Source organism: Notechis scutatus, chromosome 1 (assembly GCF_049901735.1).
Source record: "Notechis scutatus isolate UNSWTSFEM ecotype Mainland chromosome 1, rNotScu1.2, whole genome shotgun sequence".
Taxonomy (NCBI): domain Eukaryota; kingdom Metazoa; phylum Chordata; class Lepidosauria; order Squamata; family Elapidae; genus Notechis; species Notechis scutatus.
Window position 1 is genome coordinate 273,716,376 of NC_142009.1, and position 20,904 is coordinate 273,737,279.

The following is a 20,904-nucleotide window of genomic DNA, read 5'->3' on the forward strand; positions in this document are numbered from 1 at the left end:
TTTTGATATCAAAATTTTCCACTGGATATCTGGTGGTCAGTCTGCCTTCTGGTGGGTCTTTTGCTATGGGCCATGTGCAAACAGGTATACATTTTCTGCATAAGCAAGTATCTTACAGCAGGCATTTTGTGAATGTATGAGCATATCCTTTCAGTTTCAAGCATGAACTAATCTTCCCAAAGCTACTGACCATGTTGTTCTACAGCAAACATAATTACCCACATTCTTTCTAAAAGAGCAAACAAGAGCCCACATATTTCCCATATTTTTAAATGTAGAATGAGTCGCCTGTAAGTGGTTGTCATAAATACCTAACCAGGAGGGTTGTATGACCCCCCCCCCCCCCATATTTGCATTTGATTCAATTTCAGGGGCCTCAAAGTAGTGAAAGAGTATAATGGAAATTCTTGAAAATGTGCAAAGTGACATTGTTAAGAGCAAGACTTTTATTTTTAAAGTTTAGTAAAAAAAATATGTACATATTTAAAGTCACGCAGCATAGGTTGGAGCGAACCCCATTTCTTTCTGTAGATCTTAAACCTGGCCCGACTTGAGCATCGAAGCTTTAAAAGCTCCTTGAATTCGACCGAGGAGAGCAAATCCAAAAATGCAAATCTGCAGATATCGACGAGCAAACGTTAATTTTAACGACGCTGTTTTTTTCTTCCCTCTCCCCTCCGTACTTACTGCAGAAATCGCTGCATCCCGGAAGGCTTCAAAGCACCTTCGGGTTTGGGCAGTAAAAGCTGTTAAAGATCTCAGACCCAAAACTCCAGCTCTCAAGTCCATCAAATGGCACTGATAAAGGGGGTGGGGTGGGGAAAGGGGACAAGAATGGAATCTCCTTAGAAGCAGGAGGGCTTAGGTCTTTTTTTAAAGAGGCGACTTGGACGCCCGCAGCGACAACGCCGAAGAACCTGGGGAGTTGGGAGGGGGCACACGCCACCCTCCCTTTCTTCCCTCTGTCCTCGCCGTCGCAAGAGAGAGAAAGAGAGAGAGAGAGAGAGAGAGAGAGAGAGAGAGAGAGAGACAGAGACAGAGAGGAGCCCGCAGACACAGAAACTACCCCACGACCCCCTTTTTGCCTCGCTGCAGGCTTCGTCGTCCCTCACTACACTAGGCCGGCGTTTGGCAGTTACCATAGAAACGCCCAAGGCTCCTCCGCCTCCCAGGTCTCGGCCTCTCCGGCGCGTCGAGTGGCGGGAGCTGAAACGGCACCCGCTCGGCTTTCTCGCGAGATTTGGACGGCGAGAAGCAGCCGGAGCAGGCAGGCTTGCTCGGTGAGCTCATCCCGGGGCGCTGAGGAAGGAGCGAGCTGCTGCAGCAGCTCCTGCACGCAGAAGAGAAGCGGCCGGAGCAACTTTGTTAGGTGAGTTTTGGCGGAAGGGAGGGAGGCGGCGGGAGAGCGGCCCGCGGGGAGGTTTGAAAGCACGAGGGCGTCTCGCTCTCCTTACCCCTCTTTTTTTTTCCCCTTCCCCAACCTGCCCGGGGACCTTGAATGAGTCCGAACCTGGCGGAAAGATATCGATACGCCTCCCAACACCCCTCCCCACAACTCCCACCCGGGTTTCCTCCCCGTCCTCAGCTTACGGCGGGGGGGTTGTTCACAGAGGAAGGGACCTGATGGAAACGGTGTAAAAAAACAAAAAACCAACACGCCCCCTCTTCGCCCCCCCACTTCTCCGTCCAGCCCTTAAGCCTTTTCGTCTTCCCTTTCCGCGCTTGCAGCTAATTGACTCCGGAGACCTTGGAGTTATGCGTGCCGGCGCTCCCCCCTTCTCTCTCCAGCCCACGTCCCCCTTCTGCTGCTGCTGCTGCTGCTGCAGGATGCGTCGTCCCCAGCCGTTCCCAAATTCATTAAAGTGGGAGGTCCTGCTTCTTTTATTTATTGGCCTGAGAAGAGAGGAAGAGAGCTCCTCCTCCTCTTCTTTTTCTTTTCAGCGCTCTCTCTCTCTCTTCCCAAATATTTCCTCTAATGTGACCAAGAAATGAGCTGCATGGAAAGTCGGCGAGGTTTGCGTGCAAACTGATCGGCAAAGAAGAGCTTACTTGCTTCCTCCCACCCACCCCCAATATTTAAACAAGGGAGAGGAGGGAAGAAAAAAAAAAAGAACCTTCCGTACTGTATTCAGAACAAGAACATTTTCCTTTTTGTTAGCTTTCTTTCGGTGGCTTTTGGGATTCATCTCTTTTCGGCGAAAACCGAGGACTCATATTTTCCCCAGACATATTGAGCAAGTTGATTATTATTTTTCCTGCGGGCAAAACTGAGACGGCTGCACTGGGGAGGAAAAAAAAAAAGACTAGCACTAATAGTAGATTTGTATACACAGAACGTCTTTTTCTGTGTTAAGAGAAATGCATATGTATGGAATGGGAGGAGATGCATCGATATACTTGTGTGTGTATGTGTTGTGTATTGTTGAAAATAATTGCCACTGAACTCGGGCTAAATTCGCTTAACTCGGGATTCAAATACACAATGCTCTCCATAAGAATGCTGCATCTGGCTCCAGAGCCTCGACACTTTTTCATTTATATTTAAAAGCATTTCTTCATCCAACTCCGAAGGTGCAAGCAGTTTTGGTTCCCAGCTGTGCTGTACTTTATTCCAAGCCAGTTTGGACACCATGATAATAATTAGCTGATTCAAAGGTAGTGCCGCTGGGGATATTATACATGTGCATAATGTGGGAAAAGGGAGTGAAGACTAAAACATAGTCTTGAAGTTCAGAGAAGTGAATATGGAAAACTGGATCTTGTAGATCAGGTAGGAAGCTGCTATTTATGTTTCAGTTTAAAAAGCAGTGATTATAAATGTAGATTTGCATTTTATTTTCTGTTTTAAATGTTCTTTTTTTTACAAACATGGTATAATTATGGGCGAATAGGCGGCAATATAAATCAAATAAATAAATAAATATACTTTTAATTGTGTCTGTAGCTATTGAAGAATTGGGAGTTGCAATTATTAATATATTTGTCCACTTTTTCAAATGTCAGAAAAGATTTACAGTAGAAAAGGTCTCTAATGTTGACTGATGTCACTCATTTTTGTTAAGCATTTCAGCAGTTTTATTCATTTTGCAAAGAGTTTTGTTTTAAAATCTGCAGTGATTATAAATCAGCAGTGGCTAATCTATTTTAACTGCATTTTTTGTTTTGGTGATAATTGGTTTTTAATCTTTGTAATACATGATTTGCTTTTGGGTAAATAGATTGAGTTTTATTAGATTATGATTGCCTAGATCTATATGAAGACTGATATGTTCTCAGAATGGTTCTTCCATGACAAAACAGTAACTTGGACCTTACCCTCATTCAGTATTTGAGTTGTACATAGGCATGTGTTCATCTCTGTATGTGTAAATTTTAAATAAGTTTCATTTTTTCTTTTTAGCTTTTTAAATTATGCAGTACGTGTGTATAATTTTACTTGGAAATAGAAATCAGTCTTATGGTTTTGGTTTATAAAGTTCCCTATAAGAGAAATTTGTATGTAATAGTTTTTATTGCTAAAATATTTTAACTTTTTCATAAGCTAGGGTATCAGTATTATAAGAATGAATTTCAGAACTCAACCTTGAACAATTAAGTAAAAATACCTTTGACCCAATAGAATGATGGTCAAACAGAAAATTCATGTGTCTATTTCTATTTGAAAAGTTCACTTTTCACTTTGCATACAGATTTTCAGAGATTATCATCTTGGGGAAGGTTAGAGTATAGTCATTAATTAATACACACTGGATTAATTGGTAGGTAAAAAAAAAAATCCAAAGTTACAATTTCTGGAATTTGTAGAGTTTTTATACTAAATTTCATATATTTGAATTACTTTACTCATCCATTGAATTATATTATTGAAATATTTTTCAAAACTTGCAGGCAGGTATTTATTACTTCTTACCAAGTTTCATTTTATCTGCTAGTAGAAAAATGGCCTAAGTAGGATTTTGCACATAATATTTCCTCTGACAGAATTGGCGATACCTAATTTTTGCCAATTCCCTGAAGTGTCACCTCACACACTAATCCGGAGAGTTCTCCAAAGGCTCTGTATTAAATCTGGTTGAGGAGAGTTAAAGGGCTGTGAGGGAACAAGGGACTTGATGAAATTGCCACCAGCAGGAAGGCTGCTGACTCAGAAGTATTGCCTGGACTGAAGAGTTGCTCTGTTCTCAGGAATCAAATGAGAGATCCAATCCAAGGTTTTTTATCTTAATCATCTAAACATCTGGATAAGCAGTATTTTTTTATTTATTTAAGCAAATTTGATAGAGAATAGTAATTTTGTTTTCATGTAAATTAGTATAGTGGATCTAGAAACGTGCTTGATAGAAAACATTCAGCTTTATTCATAGAAATTTAAGATAGATTGTTTACTAGCCGATGTAGATATAACTTTGGATTTAAAAGCTAGAATAAAACAAAACAGCTTGTGGCTTGTTTCATTTTCTTACCTGAACACATAGCTCTGCATATATAGATGAACTGCTAAAATAACTTTTACATTGGTGCCCTTCAAATATGTTGGACTGCAGTTCCTGTGATCTACAACAAGCAACTAAACACTTTTCCTGGGGCTGGTTTATTTATTTGGTTCATACGGCTGCTGATTCACCAATGACTTCCGTCTCAGTCAGTGTAGTCATTGATCATGTATGATGGGAACAGTAGTAGCAAACTGGGTGTCCATAAGTTGTCTTTACACTGAGGGAATGTGGCTTGTTCAGGAGTCTAAAGAATAAAATAAAGAACAGAGTTAAAATCTGGGAACTTAAACACAAATGAAACATTTTATAGACCTGTTTCTAATATTATCACATATCTCTGTTGATCATACCACACACACCTTTTAAATAAATACTTTTCAGATAATTTGTCATTCTAAATTATGAATCATAGGTTTTATCCAATAAGATTTCCCCTTTTTTGTATTTAATGTTTGTGTAAGTTCAGCTAGAAGGCTTTCCTTTTGTGTTATATATGAAGGCCAAATTAGAAAACTAGAATTAATTATTTACATTAGAAGTTGAGAAAGTGTGGTTTGTTGACCTTTGAGGTTCTCTGAGATCCCTTCAAGGGCCCACAAAGTTAAATACATACTTTAAAATTTCTCGGTTTTAATAACCCACGTAACCCATATAACTTTGGGGTCCTCAATCATTTTTCAGAATGTAAAGGAATCTTGAGACCAAAATGTTTGAGAACAGCTATCTAGAAGAGCTGGAAGAGGCAGAGGTAGTTGATCCTGCCTCAAATTACTTTTCTGTTCATCCTTATTTATAGTTCTGCAGTATTTCTTCTCTATGAAAGAAAGAGGCACAACTTTCTCCATATCTGTAGTTTAGTCCTTGCATAAGGATTTGCTGCTTAATATTCACTGTTTACAAGATATTCAGGATTTCCCACTGAGATGTAGACATAAAAACGTCTGTGTTATTTAAAATGCAAATCATAAAAGGTGGTTTCCTAATAACTGTTTGTTTACTGTATTTATTGTGAAATCCCAAGTAGGTTACTGCAATAGCATACATAACTTTAAAGCAGTCATCAAGTTATCAAAATTAACAAATGTATCTAATAATAAATATGTTCCACATAATACTGTACCATCGTAACAATCATGATGTTTTGTAACAACAAAGCAACTACATTCGTCCTAAGCTCAGAGCTAATTCTCATTCCCTGAGTTCCAAATACATGGGAAACCCATGTTTCCCAGAAGTTCCCTAAATATTAAAAGTGAGGATTCAGTCCTTACATCTGGTAGGAAGGTGTTGTAGAAGAGCTAAGCTGTTGCATAGAATACACCCCTCCAATCCCTGCTTCTTTCACTTCATGATGGATGAAGTGCAACAAAACTTGTAAATGTAGCAAGCACTCTTAGCAAGCACTCTCTGCAGGCTTACTTGGAGGTAATCAGGCCCCAAGTCTTACAGGACTTCAAAAGTGAACACTGACACTTTATTGGGTCATAACATCTCTGAAACAGTCTCTAATTAAACTTGAGGTCTTTGTGAGAACAATGGGGAGATAAAACATTAAAAATTTGCCATGTTTTTATAGGAAGTATAGGAAAGTCATACTTTAAGTATGATTGCATGTAATGTTTAATGTTTTATCCGTAACGAATTATGTATAAGCTGCTGTGAATAAAATGAAATCGCTATTTTAATTAGCTTTTCTCTGGTTTTGTTCATTAACTTGCTTATGCAACCCAATTGGTTGTCTTTTTCTATATAAGTTCATTCTTTAATTTAAAATAAACTTGAATAGGGTGATCTATTGTTCTATTCTAGTTTTGAATTATTTTAAGACTAATTTTATATGAAATAACATAACGGGTGGGGAGGGGGGGATATGTGCCAGATTGTTCTGAGTTCTGTGTTTCCAGGGTGACATGACTCAGTAGTTTTGCTTCTAAATGTGCTCTGTTAATTGATGTAGCATTCTCCAGTTTATATTCATATGAATTTCTAAGTAAATATCACAATAGTTATTAATTATTTAAATATCTTAATGTTGAGCCATTTACTGCTTTAATAATCAAGTAATGGTACAGTAGTGGGTATGAGAGTTATTAGATTGCTGTGTAGTAATTTTACTGTTGCATTTGGTTTAAGGTTTCTTCAGCTGCATTGTGAAATAACTTCCTATGCTGGTGCTACTCAAGGGTTCACAATAACTCATTCAGCAGCATGAATTATATTAATAATGATGAAACCTGCAAACAGTTTATGTAACATTGATGCTTTTCATAGATTTTACCTAGGCAGAATGCTCTCCCTTATTTATTTAGTGAAAGGATGAATGGAATGCTTGTGTCTGGTAAAATATTTATTTCTGTTTATGTTATTTGTATGCAGAGTTCATAGGTCAGTTTAAAGTACTTGAAAAGTACATTTAAAAAGAAACTTAAAACAAATTTCAAAATAATAATAGCAGACCGATATACTAGTTTAAAAGTTGTGTTGCAGCATAACAACTAAGATTTGAATGCAATACAAATTAAATTAGAAGTATAAGTAGTCCTCAAATTTTGAACATAACGGAGTCTGGAATTTCCATCATATATCATGAAGGTTATAAGTTGAGGCATCCATGTGACTGGATCCATTTTTCTATGACAGTCATTAAGCAAATGTTGTGATCATTAATTGAACAAGGTTTTTGTTAAGTGAATGTTGCAGTTAAGTGAAATCCATGTATTCCTATAGGCACTGTTTGTGGGAAACTGACCAAAAAGGCTGGAAATTAGTAAAAAGCTTTGTAAATAATGAATATGTGACTGCAGAATGCTGCAACTGTTCATAAAGGTGAGACAATTATCTAGTGTTCAAAATACGATAGTTGTGACACTCTCTCTGCGTATGTGACTGTGTGTGCATGCATGCAAGCAGCCCATGGAACTTTGGAATTGGATTATAAGTAGTTTTGGGGAGGTCTTGAGTAATCACTAAGTGACCGGTTGTTAAGCAAGGACTAACCATACAAATATCCTTTGCCTGATGTAAAAGAATATCAGTTTTGGCATCTTCCAACAACTGACAATGATGACATTAAATAAAAATTAAAGATGTTTTTAAAATACTAATGGAATGCAAGTTCTTGCTTTCTACAGATTGACCTTCATTCCATGTTTTTTAAAATTCATTCAAAATAAATATGTGCAAGCATATGAAAAATATATATCTCAAAAGACATGTAGCTTCTTTCTATATGTTATATTTCTCCCTGTTTTTTAATTGAAAGCTGCTAATATGACTCTAATCAACTATTTCTATCTCTGCCTTATTCCTTTCTAGATTTATGTCATAGAGTACGTATAGCTGAGTAATGCATTTATCCTGGGAAATGAGGTGTGTGTTACATCCATTTGTCATGTGTAAACTGATGTGTAGACTTCCTTGCCGAAGGGCATAGTGTTCTGCTGTAGCAAGAGTTATAGGATATTACCAAAACTAAAATGATTCTCTTCTCTAGAAAATGTTGCAACAAAATCCATTGCATTGCTTCAAGAACTATAAAACAGAATAGTTGCAGAATAGCACAAAACTGCTCATATATATAATCTGTTCTAGAAATTCAAGCTTTAGTAAGTTTTTGAATGATTATGTGAAAAGCTTTTGATCTTCATGTCATTCCATATAATCTTCCTGATATACTATGTTGGCTGAAAAAAAAACACTGCATAGAATTATATGTATGATAGTATATCTTACATTTTAATTCAAAAATCTGCATTGTATCAGAGAGGTTCCTTTCTTTTGCTTAATTCTTAATTCATTTAATTTGCTTAATTCTCTAACTTCGGATGCTTATTTTTAAATGTTTCATTTTTTATTTCTTGGAAGCTCATAAAGTTTATCCTGTTTAAATGATTAAATAGAAACACTTAAAATTGACTCAGTTTTGATGGTATATCTATATGTTTTGAAATACTATTACTATTGTACTATTGGCTAATTAATGTTTAATGAGACTCATTTTAAATACCTAGATTAATTCATTCACTCCAGTTTGCCTATAAATCTCTTCTTGATTACTTATTTATGATAAATGACAAGCAGATTTATCGGGTACCACTTCTTCAGTGTATTGTAAATCAAATTAAAAAGAAAGCTTAGAGACCATCCTATACTCCTATCTGGTTTCCCCCCTTCTTTTCCAAAATATATTTTTGCTATACTGTGATGAAAATGTCTTTAATCCTTTGGATTCATACATGTGCAGTAAAAATTTGGTAACAGTCTACTTTATCTTTGAGTTATAAACTTCAGCCAATTCAGAATATTTTTATGCACACAATTTTGAGTGTACATAGTATGCCAATGTACTCTCATTGTTACATGAGCTGCTCTGGACTTTAGAATTTGGGTTCAATTCAAAGTATTATCACCTTTGAAGGTATGTCACAGGGCCAGGTTTCTTGTGGGACTGCTTTTCTCTTGTGGTTTCTGACTGTCTTATCATATCTTGATGTTGGGCATGTTCTGGGATCCCTTCTGTGAAACCTTGTTAACTATTGGAATCCAAGGGGCATGTTGTCTCTGTCAATCTGTTAGTTTAATGCACGCATGTTTTAAAATATATATTGGACAGTATGTTGTATTCATGGTGTCCTCTGAATTGTATGGTCTGTTAGAGTGCTTTGTGTTAAATTAATTGTTCTCACCCTAATTGTAGCAAAATGTTATCAATTGTTAATCCCATAAATTAGTACCAGCATTCTAAATCAAAACAGCTACTGTCAATTCATGGTGTCACAGAGTTTCCATAGAGAGCATGGAGACTTGATGGATATTCAAAGAAATAATTCTTCAAATGTATATTACTGTCACTAGAGTAACAGCAATTTCACATTTGATTGAGATGATGAATCTCAACCATCTCTCACACAGTCATGAGAACCGTGTATCTGACCTTCTAGGCAAATTCTGAAAGACCATGTTATTCATTGATTCCAAAGAAAAAAAATTCATTGCATAACCAGCAAAGACAGGGAGGCTTCTAGATTTTGTTTTTAAATGCTTTTTGTCAAGAAGAAACAGAAACTTCCATTTCTTCTTTTGTAATTGATAGGTTTTATTGCAGGTTATGGAGGAAAGGACTGATTTTGTTTCACTGATAACATGAAAGTTAAATAGATTAGGGAAGAAGTTCTTTTCTCATGAGTCTTTTCACTTGCCTGCATGAAATTTCATATGTTTACCTACGTGTTGGTTTTTTTTTTGGTAAGGCCATAGTAATTACGTAAGTTGTAATAGAAAAATTAGAATTACCCAGGATATAAATGTTTTCTCCAGATTTTCAGCATTTATTATGGTCTTTTAAGAGGCTAATGACTTATAACAGTCATTAGCTTTGATTGAATTATTTAATTAAGCTTGGTCTTTTTAAGGAATTCTAGATTTGTTTTGAATTAATGAATTGAAAATAAACAACAAAAAATGGAACCCTAACTTTCATTTTTTTTTATATATTGATTTATGTATAATGGTACAGAAAATCAACAATGAATAAACCTGAATTTCAGTATACAGAAGTTGACTGCTTCTTGGCTTTTTGAAGAGCTATGGGTCATGAAGTAGAAATAGTCTATGATACAAATACGTAAATTTTATTATGCCCACATTATATTGGTAACCAGAAAGCTCATTAAAACATATTATTTGCACCTATTTAATGGCAATGAGGACTTGAAAATATGCTTGCTAATCATTGACGTTTCCCCAACTAATTAATGGTTTATTACCATCTATTGTATTAAATTTTCTGCTAACTTAAGAGTTAATGAGAAAGAGTAAAGTTAAACTGACCAACAGTATTGGACCAAAATTGTTTTGAACCAATTTTCCAGATTTGAGAGCAAGAATAAAATACTTGAAGCTATTTTGTGTAGTATTATTTATTAATTCATTTGTTCAGATTTGAATATCTGCGTGTCCCAAAAAAGCGACTTGGTGGTGTACCTCAGTGTGATAAAAGAACACCTATATAAAACGAAGTAAAATATATATAAAAATCCACATTAAAAGACCAATATAGTGAAAATAAAAGTCCTGGGGTGGGGTGCTTTGTGGAAGAAAGGACCAGTAGTATTTTTCTGATAAAATAACTCTAAAAGGTTTGTCATAAAGTGGTTGCCTCATATAGCTCACAAAATGAGGCATTTCTCCTATGCCCTCCTCCTCCACCTGTAATATCTCATATTGTCCTTGAAGGATTCCAGATCACACTTAGCCATGCAAGTGCTGTTGTACAGACTGAGATGGTCCCCTTTCCTCCCCCGTAAGCCATGCAACCCACGTTGCTCTCTTCTCCGTTCCTCCCTGCATGCCCTAGGAAGAAGAGGGGGTGTGCCTGGGTCTTCCTTTGAACTCCTTCTCCCTTGTTCTACCTCTCCCCTGCTCTGCCCAGCCAGACTTTGCCCTTCCCCAGTTTCCTCTACAACCAACGGGAGCCACAATCCCACTCCCTGTCAACTGCTCGGCCTTCCACTTGGAATCAAATTCCGACGGGAGCCTGACACCCCCCCCCCATGGGTTACTACAGCATTTCAATGCTATTAAATGCTTTACTAGTTTATGCTAAGTTTCTGCCCTGGAGCCCCCCCAGAACAGGTGCTTTGTGGAAATTATGATGAGGTGATAATTGGGGTTTCTTGTCAACCATGCAGGACTGCAGAGGTAGCAATGTCTCACAGGATTTAATATGTGTGGTGGACTGGGTTCAGTGCTGAGGTGGACTTTCAGAAAAGACCCCCCCCCCGACACTTCATCTGGGGATGCCCATACCTGCAAGATAAATGCTTGCCACTTGCACAGAACCTGCTTTCCAGTTAATAGTCTAATGGGAGATTATTATAAGGCTGGCAAGGGCTCTGGCCAAAGATGAAAAGGTTGGGATCTTGGTGCTCTTAAAAGGAAGTGGGGCAGAGAGCAGAAGGGGTCCTGTGAAGGCCTTTGTTGCTTCGATGGGTCTGAGCAGCAAAGACAGAAGCCATGTGAGTATTGGTGTCCTGACTACGGGGAACATGCCTCCTGCCTGATTGGTGGGAATGGAGAGATGGGCCTCTGACCTTAATTGGTGATTCCCACTGAAAGCTAATGTTTGGTAATAAAGTAGTATTTTCTCTTTTGCCTTTTCTCTATCGTGGTTTATTTGTGTTAGCCAAGAGTGAATAGAGGCGGGTCAAAATAGTGTTGAAAATATGGCTGCATGTATACCTTAAGAAAGGTGTTTTATTTGATCAATGATCAACATTTGACAAAATATAATACCAACAAAAATCAAATAAAAATACTAGCATAATAGAGATAAAACAATAACTAAAGCCCCTTCAGGGTTGAAAAAGCCCATAGCAGTGACTAGGTACTGTAGACAAAATCACCTCCTTCCTAATTTGAAAAATCTAAAATTCTTGTCTTTGGCAAGAGAAGGAGCAAATTACAGCAGGTTACTGCATTTAAATACCTTGGGGTGGTTTTCAATTCTAAAGGCACCTGGAAGGCACACCAGAAATATATAGTGCAGCTAGTTCTTAGGACCATAAGTGCTCTTAAGCACTTCTTTTACACAAGAGGAAGCTAATTAATCCCTGCAGCATTAAGACTTTTTGAGGCCAAACCACTGGCCCAAATCATTTATGGTGCACAAGTAGGAATTTATGCAAAGAAGGATGTACTGGAAACAGGGCAAACATTTTTTTTTTGAGATCAATCCTTGCTCCACTCAGTGCAAAGCAAACAGTTAAGTCTGGAGTTCGGAATACATGCAATCCTGGTAAGAGACTGAAAGAGGAGAATTAATTATTGGCTGAAAATCCAGTTCTTCCCAGACTGACCCCTGTGGTTTTAATAGACAATTTTCCTTCTCCCTGTAAATAGGCCATACAACAGACACTGGCATTAGATATGCTTTCTGTACTATTCCTAATTTCTTTAGGGTATGACCAAAAAACTACTCACCCAAAGAATAAAGGAATATGGAGTTTCAGGCTGAAGTTAATAGGCTGCCGTAACGGGGCAGAAATTGGATTAATAAGGGCCCTTGGGAAACAGCAAGATAGCTACAAAATGTAATTTTCCCAAGTTGAAAACAGCATTTTTCAAAGCCAAGCATAACATCTTAACCATCCATACTGCTGCAAGGCAGATACTCCAAAATCCCATTAACTAAGCATACCTGCCCATGTGGTGACACAGATATTTAAATGATTTTGCATGTATTATTACACTTATACATTCTACGGGGATATCAGGACTGCTTATATTCTGTTCCTAATATGTAAATTATCAGGAAGGCTGGACAATTTCCATGCAAACCATCTTCTAGGTTTGCATCTTCCATGCAAGTTATCTTGAAACCCTTTGTACAGTGGCCAAATTGTGTGTTGCTTCAAGGAAATTAAGGCACAACTCATCACACAAATAACCACTTCTGTTTTATTTATCACTTTAGTATTAATACATACAAATTACAGGTAAACCTTGACTTGCAACTGGTTACTGACCATTTGAAGTTACAACAGCACTGAAACATGGCTGGTTTTCACACATAGCATCCCCATAGTCACATGATTAAAATTCAGACACTTTGGCAATTGGCATGTATTTATGATGGTTGCAGTGTCCCAGGGTCATGTGATCTCCTTTTATGACCTTCTGACATGCAAAGTCAATGGGGAAGCCAGATTTACTTAACAGCCGTGTTACTAATTGAACAACTGCAAGGATTCATTTAATGACTGTGTCAAGAAAGGTGGGCAAGGGTCACATAACAACTCTGTTGCTTATCAGTGGAAATTTTTGAGCTCAAAAGCTGTATCTCACTTTAGGTTACGCATATTTTTTCTTCATAGATTATAATACTTTAAATCTGTATGTGGAGCCTTAGTGGCACAGTGGTTAGAGTGCAGTACTGCAAGTTACTCCCATTGCAATTTGGCAGATTAAATCCCACCAGGCTCAAGGTTGACTCAGCCTTCCATCCTTCCGAGGTGGGTAAAATGAGGACCCAGATTGTTGGGGGCAATAGGCTGACTCTGTAAACTACTTAGAGAGGGCTGTAAAGCACTATAAAGCGGTATATAAGTCTAAGTGCTATTGCTATATGTTCATGGTTAATTAAACACAATTGTAATGGTTTACATTATATTTTAATTTATTGTAACCCTAACTTTGGTTGTAGGAAGCTGGGAGGAGGTGTCCTCACCAAATGACCGTAAGATTCAGTTAAGAACAGCAGCTTTGACTGCAGGGATTCGTATTTGCTAAGAGATGCAATAATGCTTTAAGACCACATCATTTAATGAGTGAATTTTCAATCTCAATTGCCACTGTAAGATTAAGACTACCTTTCCTGGGGCAAAGTGTCTGAGAGGGCGATGCTTCTGCAGCTGACAATATCCTTGGAAAAGTTGAAATCTGTCTTAATAGATTTCATCTTGGATTCAGTACTACTTTTTTTGACTTCTCACCGTAATGGTATTTTGACACTTGCAGGATTCTGAAGTCATGTCATCACTTTTTGCAACCTTCTGAAAAACAAAGTGAGTGGCAAAACCAGATTGCAGTGGTTCATTTAATTGTGGCAAGAATGGTTGTGTGATGGGGCAAAATACACTTAATAACTGTCTTGCTTATCAATGAAAACTTTGGGCTCAATGGTGATCATAAATCGAGGACTATCTGTAATTGAGAAAGAGACAGACTCTTAATTGCAAATATCTCTAGGATTGAAGTTGGAATTCCTAAGAGAGAAAGGAGAGCTAATATTCATTTTCTATTCATAAGCCTTCACCAGTATTCAATTCCATTTTAACCCATCTGAGAAAAGCAAGAATTCAAGCTTAAATAGCCAAATGAATAGGAAAGGATATTGTTTCTCTCTTCCTCTCACTTACTGTGTATATCATTGCTTCCCATATAGAGAATGGGCAGGAACCAAAAGAAGCAGGAAGATGTAAGGACATTTTTTATTTGACTCCTCCCCCCACCCGCAAATCCTGTTCATACTTATGCTGTTTTACTGGTTTTGTGGCAGATTAATGGCAAAGGAGAAACAAGGGGGGGGGGGGGAAACTGTAGACAAACCTGATCAGTAACATTTGGGGATTATAGATAATCTGCAGTACAGATTGCCTTAAGAGACAAAGAACCATGACCATTAAAAAGGGAGCAAGGAACTTGTAATACAACTATACACCTTGAGTTTAGTTTTTGATAACGCTCTCAGTTGGGAGGATATATTGAACCCAGAACTTTCCAAATCTGTTGTGTTTGATACATACATGTTTGTGTGTGTGTGTGTGTGTGTGTGTGAGTGCACGTGCGCATCTATCTATATACCTATATCTATCTATACCTATCAATCAATCATCTATCGGCTTGCTGAAAAACAAACACCTCTGCACCAGATGAAACTCCTGTTGGCAATTCATGAATTGGTAATGTAAGATGCCTTGATAGGTCTGAAGAGATTGATACACTGTACATAGCTGCAGGATAGGAGTGGAATTGGAAAAGAGCAACTTAGTTTCTTATTCAAGGAGAATTTTTCTTAATGGAACGTAATTTGCAGCCCTTGTTGTCTTTGAGGTCTAATATAGTGCAAGATGATTGGTGAAGGGCAAATAACATTTTTGATAATTAGAAATCATTTAGTTTGATGTCAATACTGGCTAAAACACTGGAACTGAATATTAAGCAGTTGTTTTGGACAAGAATACCTTGCTTTGCAAAGTCAACATGGGTTTATCAAGAACAGTATTGAGTGACATATTGCAGAACTCTGCTCTTGGCCCATTGCTGTTTAGCATATTTATGAAAGATTTGAGTGAGAGGGCAGACAATATGATTATTTGTGGTTGATATAGAGCATTTTAGGAAGTTAAGAGTCTGAAAAAGAAGCAGAAACCAGCAACCTGGAGAAATCCATGAACTCCTAGGGAAGACTCCAAAGTATAAATATAGAATGCAAGAATGGAAGACACTTCACTAGCAGCAACATTATATATGCATGTATTATCCCATTTTTATTTTTGGCTACCTCAAGGAAATGTCCATATCTAACACTCTCATCTCCTGTTTTCTCCACAAAGCCCTGTGAGATAGTTTTTCCTGAGAGATGGTGATTAGTCCAAAGTCACCTAGCCAGCTTTCATATCTAAGGGAACATTAGAACTCAAGATTTTCTGGTTTCTAGACCAGTACCTTACTACTGTACCAGATTGAGTCTCAGAAACAATATATGCAGAGGTAGTAGTGTCAAGATGGAACGACACCTAGCATATTGCGTTCCCTTCATTTTAAGAAAAACAGTGATTAAGTGGAACATATCCAGAGGACAGTAGGTAAGTTTATAAGGCACCTATAGGAAAAACTTAGAAGGAGTGATTGGAGGCACTAGGTACAGTTTGTTTAGTCCAGAGAAGAGAAGATTGTGGACATGATTCTCTGTTAAAATTGTTTAAAGGATTGTCATGTAGCACAGTGGCCCCCAACCTTTTTTGTGCCACGGCCCGGTACCGGCATCACAAAATGATCCGCGGCCCGGTACCGGCATCAGCACGCATGACAAGGCAAGGTGAGCCGAGCGACCGGCCAGCCAGCCGTCCCCTGCTTCTCCCCGCCACCTTCAACTCCTCCTTTGTACCTTTGTCGATGGGCTTTGCTTCGGGACGGCTTTGGGACGGTCGCTCGGCTCGCTTTGCCTTGGGTGCTGAAAGAATCCTCGCGCCTTAGTTTCGTTCAAAGCCCCCCCCTTGATGAAACTAAGGCGCGAGGATTCTTTCAGCACCCAAACGCTGCTTTCCAACAGGAAAAGCTCACCCGGAAGCACTTTCTCGTCAAACAAGATGGCGGCACCCAGCAAACCGGCGGCCCGGTAGGAAATGTTCCACGGACCGGTACCGGTCCGCGGCCCAGTGGTTGGGGACCCCTGATGTAGCAGACGGAACAGAATTTTCCAGTAGTCAGAAATAGTGGCTTCAAACTTCAAGGCTTCTGTTGTTAAATATATGAGTTTGTTGTTTATTCTTTTTCATCTTCGTGAATGAAGATGTTTGACTTTCACAGAGCAGAACAAATTTAACAGGCGATGTAGGATTCTGCTTTTTACAGTTAACTTTGAATGTGAAATTTCCCTATTTCCATAGAATCAGCATGTAAGATTTAAAAGGAATTCCTTGACAATTTTGTTGTGTAAATTAGAAATACATGTTGGAAGTTCAACCAAGTTAAAGATCTGTCTGATCACAAACTTGTTAAGATAATCAAATTATTTGCTTTATCTTAATAAAACATTAATACAACATAATAAGCTTACATAATGTATGCAGATATTCATGGAAGAATATACAGATTATTTGCATAATTTTTACAGCAATGGTTTAAAAGGGGAGTGAAATTAAAACATTAATTTAAACAAACCTCTAAGCGAGAAGAGATTTAAACTGGGCATTTTGTGGTTCTTACCTTACTGTGCTTCCTAGTAAATATTAATTTTTTATTTGTATTTTTTAAATTGTAGATGTTAAACTGTTCAGCCCTCCCTGTATGTAGCAAAGTTCGGTTTAGAGATTGTCAATCTTAATAAATTTGATGTGTGCCTATTCTGTCCAGCTTTTTGTGGATGAAAGATCCTGGGATGGCATTCATTCAGAGGGCTCTAAGTCAGGGAAGATTGATAAGTCTGGAAAGCTGTTCTTCTGTCCAGGTGTCCGTTATCTACCAGGTCTGATTACATAGATTGGATTAATGGAAAAACATTCAGAGCATACCTTACAAAAGATTTTAGAAACTATCTCAGTTGCCTAATTTATTTTGCTAATGGCATTCCCCAAGCACTGCATTTTTAAAATACTTAGTCCTCTTTTATTTATGAATTTCAGTTCAGGATCCTTAATAGGAAAAAAAAAAACCTTACAGGTCACATCAGTGTTTATTATTATAGGATTTCAAAATACGTTACTATTTTTTTTTCATTTGAACCCTGCATTCTACATATCTCCTTCCCCTCTTCCTTCTTCTCCAAGGCTTTTTGTTATTTCTGCTTATGAAATCTTGCAAATTTGGAGTGTATGGATTTGTTATTAACGAATAGCAGTCTGTTATACCCTCATCAACTGTCTCATGGGAATAAAGTCCTGGTTCATTCATATATGAGCTGTGGTGGCGCAGTGGTTAGAATGTAGTACTGCGAGGCTACTTCTGCTGATTGCCAGCTGCCTGCAGTTAGGCAATTCAAATCTCACCAGGCTCAAGATTGACTCAGCCTTCTATCCTTCCGAGGCTGGTAAAATGAGGGCCCAGATTATTGGGGGGCAATATGATGACTCTGTAAACCACTTACATTGTGAAGCAGTATATAAGTCTAAGTGCTATTGCTATATAACACCCATTAAAGCAAGGAAATTATTTTTCAAATTTATATGACTGCCCATTCACACGAAGTAACTAATGGACAGTGTACCATAATGCTAACAATGAAAACATTCTACCGTAGCCACTTAAAAAAATTAAATAAAAACATTGTGAGAGCAAATGCATCAGAATGATGCAGTATTTTTCTTCATCTGCTAATTTGCAGGAATTAAGGCTTGCCAAATTGGGAAGGGTATAGTGAAGTAACATTGCTTGACCAAAGCAAATTATGGTCATAACCACAGGGGCTGCCACCCAGTCGCTAAGGCAAGACAGTTGTCAAATGCCTAGAATATGCTCACATGGATGTGTGTGTGTTTTGACACAGCATCTTAGGATAGCCTACTCTGGATCTGTTTTAATTTTAAACAGTTGTTAGGTGACCTGTTGTAAATTGCGGACTACTTGTACTAGTTGTGGCACTGTGACCTTCAAACATTAAAATAAATATCTGGAGTCCCCATTCAAAGTTTTTGAGTATCGGGACTTCCGGTTTGTCGTCTTCGCCAGCGGCAGGGATTCGCGATCCTGCGCGATCCCTGCGGCGCTAGCCGTCTTGGTGCCTCCGATCCTGATGGATCTGGAGGCTAAGGCTGCCCCGCAGAGGCAGCCGAAGATAGGGGGATCCGGAGAGGGGTTTGGGGGTGTTGCAGACCCCCTCCCCAGCCGGCTAAACCCCCTTTTCTCAAGGCGGTCGAGCGGCGGTCTGTAATGGCCGCCACAAAGAAGCCGGCAGCTGGGTAAGACTGAGCAGGAGGAAGAGGGGAGAAAGTTTCTAAGAGAAAGTTTTTTAGCTGACCCAGGACTTTAAGAGACGCCTAATCCTGAAAACTATGACTTCTTGAACGATACTTTGTTTCCAGAGGAGAATTTCAAGCGGCAAAACTGAGGTGCTGAAAGGGAAAGTTTACTCTCCTTCCCTATGGAATCAACAAATGGCCATTGAGAAACCTGTCTTTTTTTTTATAAAAGGTAAAAACTTGGCTTCTTGTTATAAGTGGGAAGGGAGAGGACAAAAAAAATATTAAGATCTTGCTGGAGGAGATGTCTTGAAGATTTTGAGACTGGAAATTAATTGCAACAAGGCTCTAAAATACAGATTGGGCTTTTTTTCTTTTCCTTTTTATTGATACCACCCCAGGAAGAGAAAGTGAGAACTTTGTGCTTTGTTTGGACTGATGTCTCTGGGACTTTGGGGAATTGTTCTAACTTTTGAAACATTTTGGTTGCTTTAAGAAAAAGAACAAAGAAAAGATTTACAATGGCTTTACCTGTTGATGAACTTAAGGAATATGGAAAAATAAAGAAAGAAAGCAAGGACGCTGTGAAGGAAGCCTTTCTTTTTTTAGAAATGGCGCTTGCTATTTATCAGCAAACACAACAACAGATGGAGGAAATAGAAGAAGAAGAAGAAGAACAAGAAGAAGAAGACGCCATCTTCAATGAATCTAAAAATTTAATTAAGAGAGAAAGGAGAAAGAGAGGAAGGAAAATTAAGGACTTAAGACTTAAAAAAACACTCAAGAAAGAGAAAAATAAGATGCAAAATCAACACAATATTACTAAGCAAAAGAAAAAAGGAATACAACAGAGAGGGGAAGCTAAAAAGGCGGAGGTTATTAGAGGGGGAGGTAAAAAGGCCAGGTGGGATAAGAAAGGAAGAGAAAAAAGGGGGGGAAAAGCCACAAAGGTATGAAACAAGATGGGGAAAAAGGAATTTTTTTCAGGGATAAAGGGTGATGTATAATTTCTTTAAAAAAGAAGATTCTGCAAGGTACATAAGATGGTATTGTAGTATTTGTATTAGAAATAGAAAATTAGAATGTTATAAGAATTAATAAAAGATTAAAATATTGAAATGTTTAGTAATGATAGACTTTAAAATTTAACAAAATATTAAAAGGAAGGTTTAAATTATTAAGTTTAATTAAAGAGTTTAATTGACTATTGTGTTGATTTTACTATAAACTTATTATTCTAGCATTTGTTTTTTGAAATAGATAATTGGAATGTTATAAGATTTAACATTTAGATTTATTATCTAATTATATTAATTATTTTGGACATTATTTTTTTCTCTTTTTAAAAGTTAGCAGGTAGAATGTACTAAGCAGAATCAGATTGGGTACTAGGCGTTATTTTAAATAGTAATTTAGGGGGAGGATAGAAAGGCATCATACTCTGATCAGTGATTTCAGGAGAAATCCCCTTTTTTTTATTGTAGGGAATGAGATAAATGGATAATTTGGAAAGAATGGACAAAAAATACAAATACAATGATTTAAATTAAAATGAATTAAATAAAATAGAATTAAGAAGAATGAAAAGCGGGGAGAAGTTATATAGAAGATCTAGAATGGTAAATAAGATAGGTAATGGTATATAAGATGAGCACAAATTTAATTGAGTCCATACAAAGAGAGTAGTCTTGGGCCAAACTACTTTCTTAAAAGAAGTTTTATATTTTTGTGTTTTGTGTGTTCATGTTTGTTTGAGAATTAATAAAACCTCGGAGGAATGTTCGATGAGAATAATGGTAATCAAGTCAGAGAGAAATGTAGATGATGATTATAAATTGGATAAATATAGAAAATAACAATAATAATAATGAAAGTGAATACGAAAAGAGAAATAATGAGAAATTTGCTAAGAGATATTTATATGTCCATATGGAAATGGTGTAAAACAGAATTATGTTGTATAAAATAATATTTTACTTGACTTGTAAAATTAATAATGGAAAGAGGTTTTATGTATTCAATGGTTAATGATGGTTTGTTTGTCTTTAAAATTAATAAAATTTGTTCCAAAAAAAAAAAAAAAAGTTTTTTGAGTATCCAACTTCAGTACTTAAAGGACAGTTTTCATTATGGAGTGAGCTTAAGATTTCTTGTCTTGTGTAATGCATTCCCCAGGCGGGGGGGCGCCGGGGGGGGGGGTGGGTCCTCTTTAGGGGGGGGGGGGGGAGGGG

The 20,904-nt window shown here is 37.5% G+C and overlaps 1 protein-coding gene across 4 annotated transcripts in view; it reads left to right on the forward strand.

Moving 5' to 3' along the window:
* Positions 1-1,235: 1,235 nt before the first annotated feature.
* The window catches only part of SIPA1L1 (signal induced proliferation associated 1 like 1), a 165,287-nt gene continuing 145,618 nt past the window's right edge, over positions 1,236-20,904 (forward strand). For all 4 annotated transcript variants that reach the window (XM_026671102.2, XM_087951616.1, XM_087951614.1 and 1 more), the window contains exon 1: positions 1,236-1,369. The gene's annotated coding sequence lies outside the window, so the exon portion shown is untranslated. The remainder of the gene's footprint in view (positions 1,370-20,904) is intronic.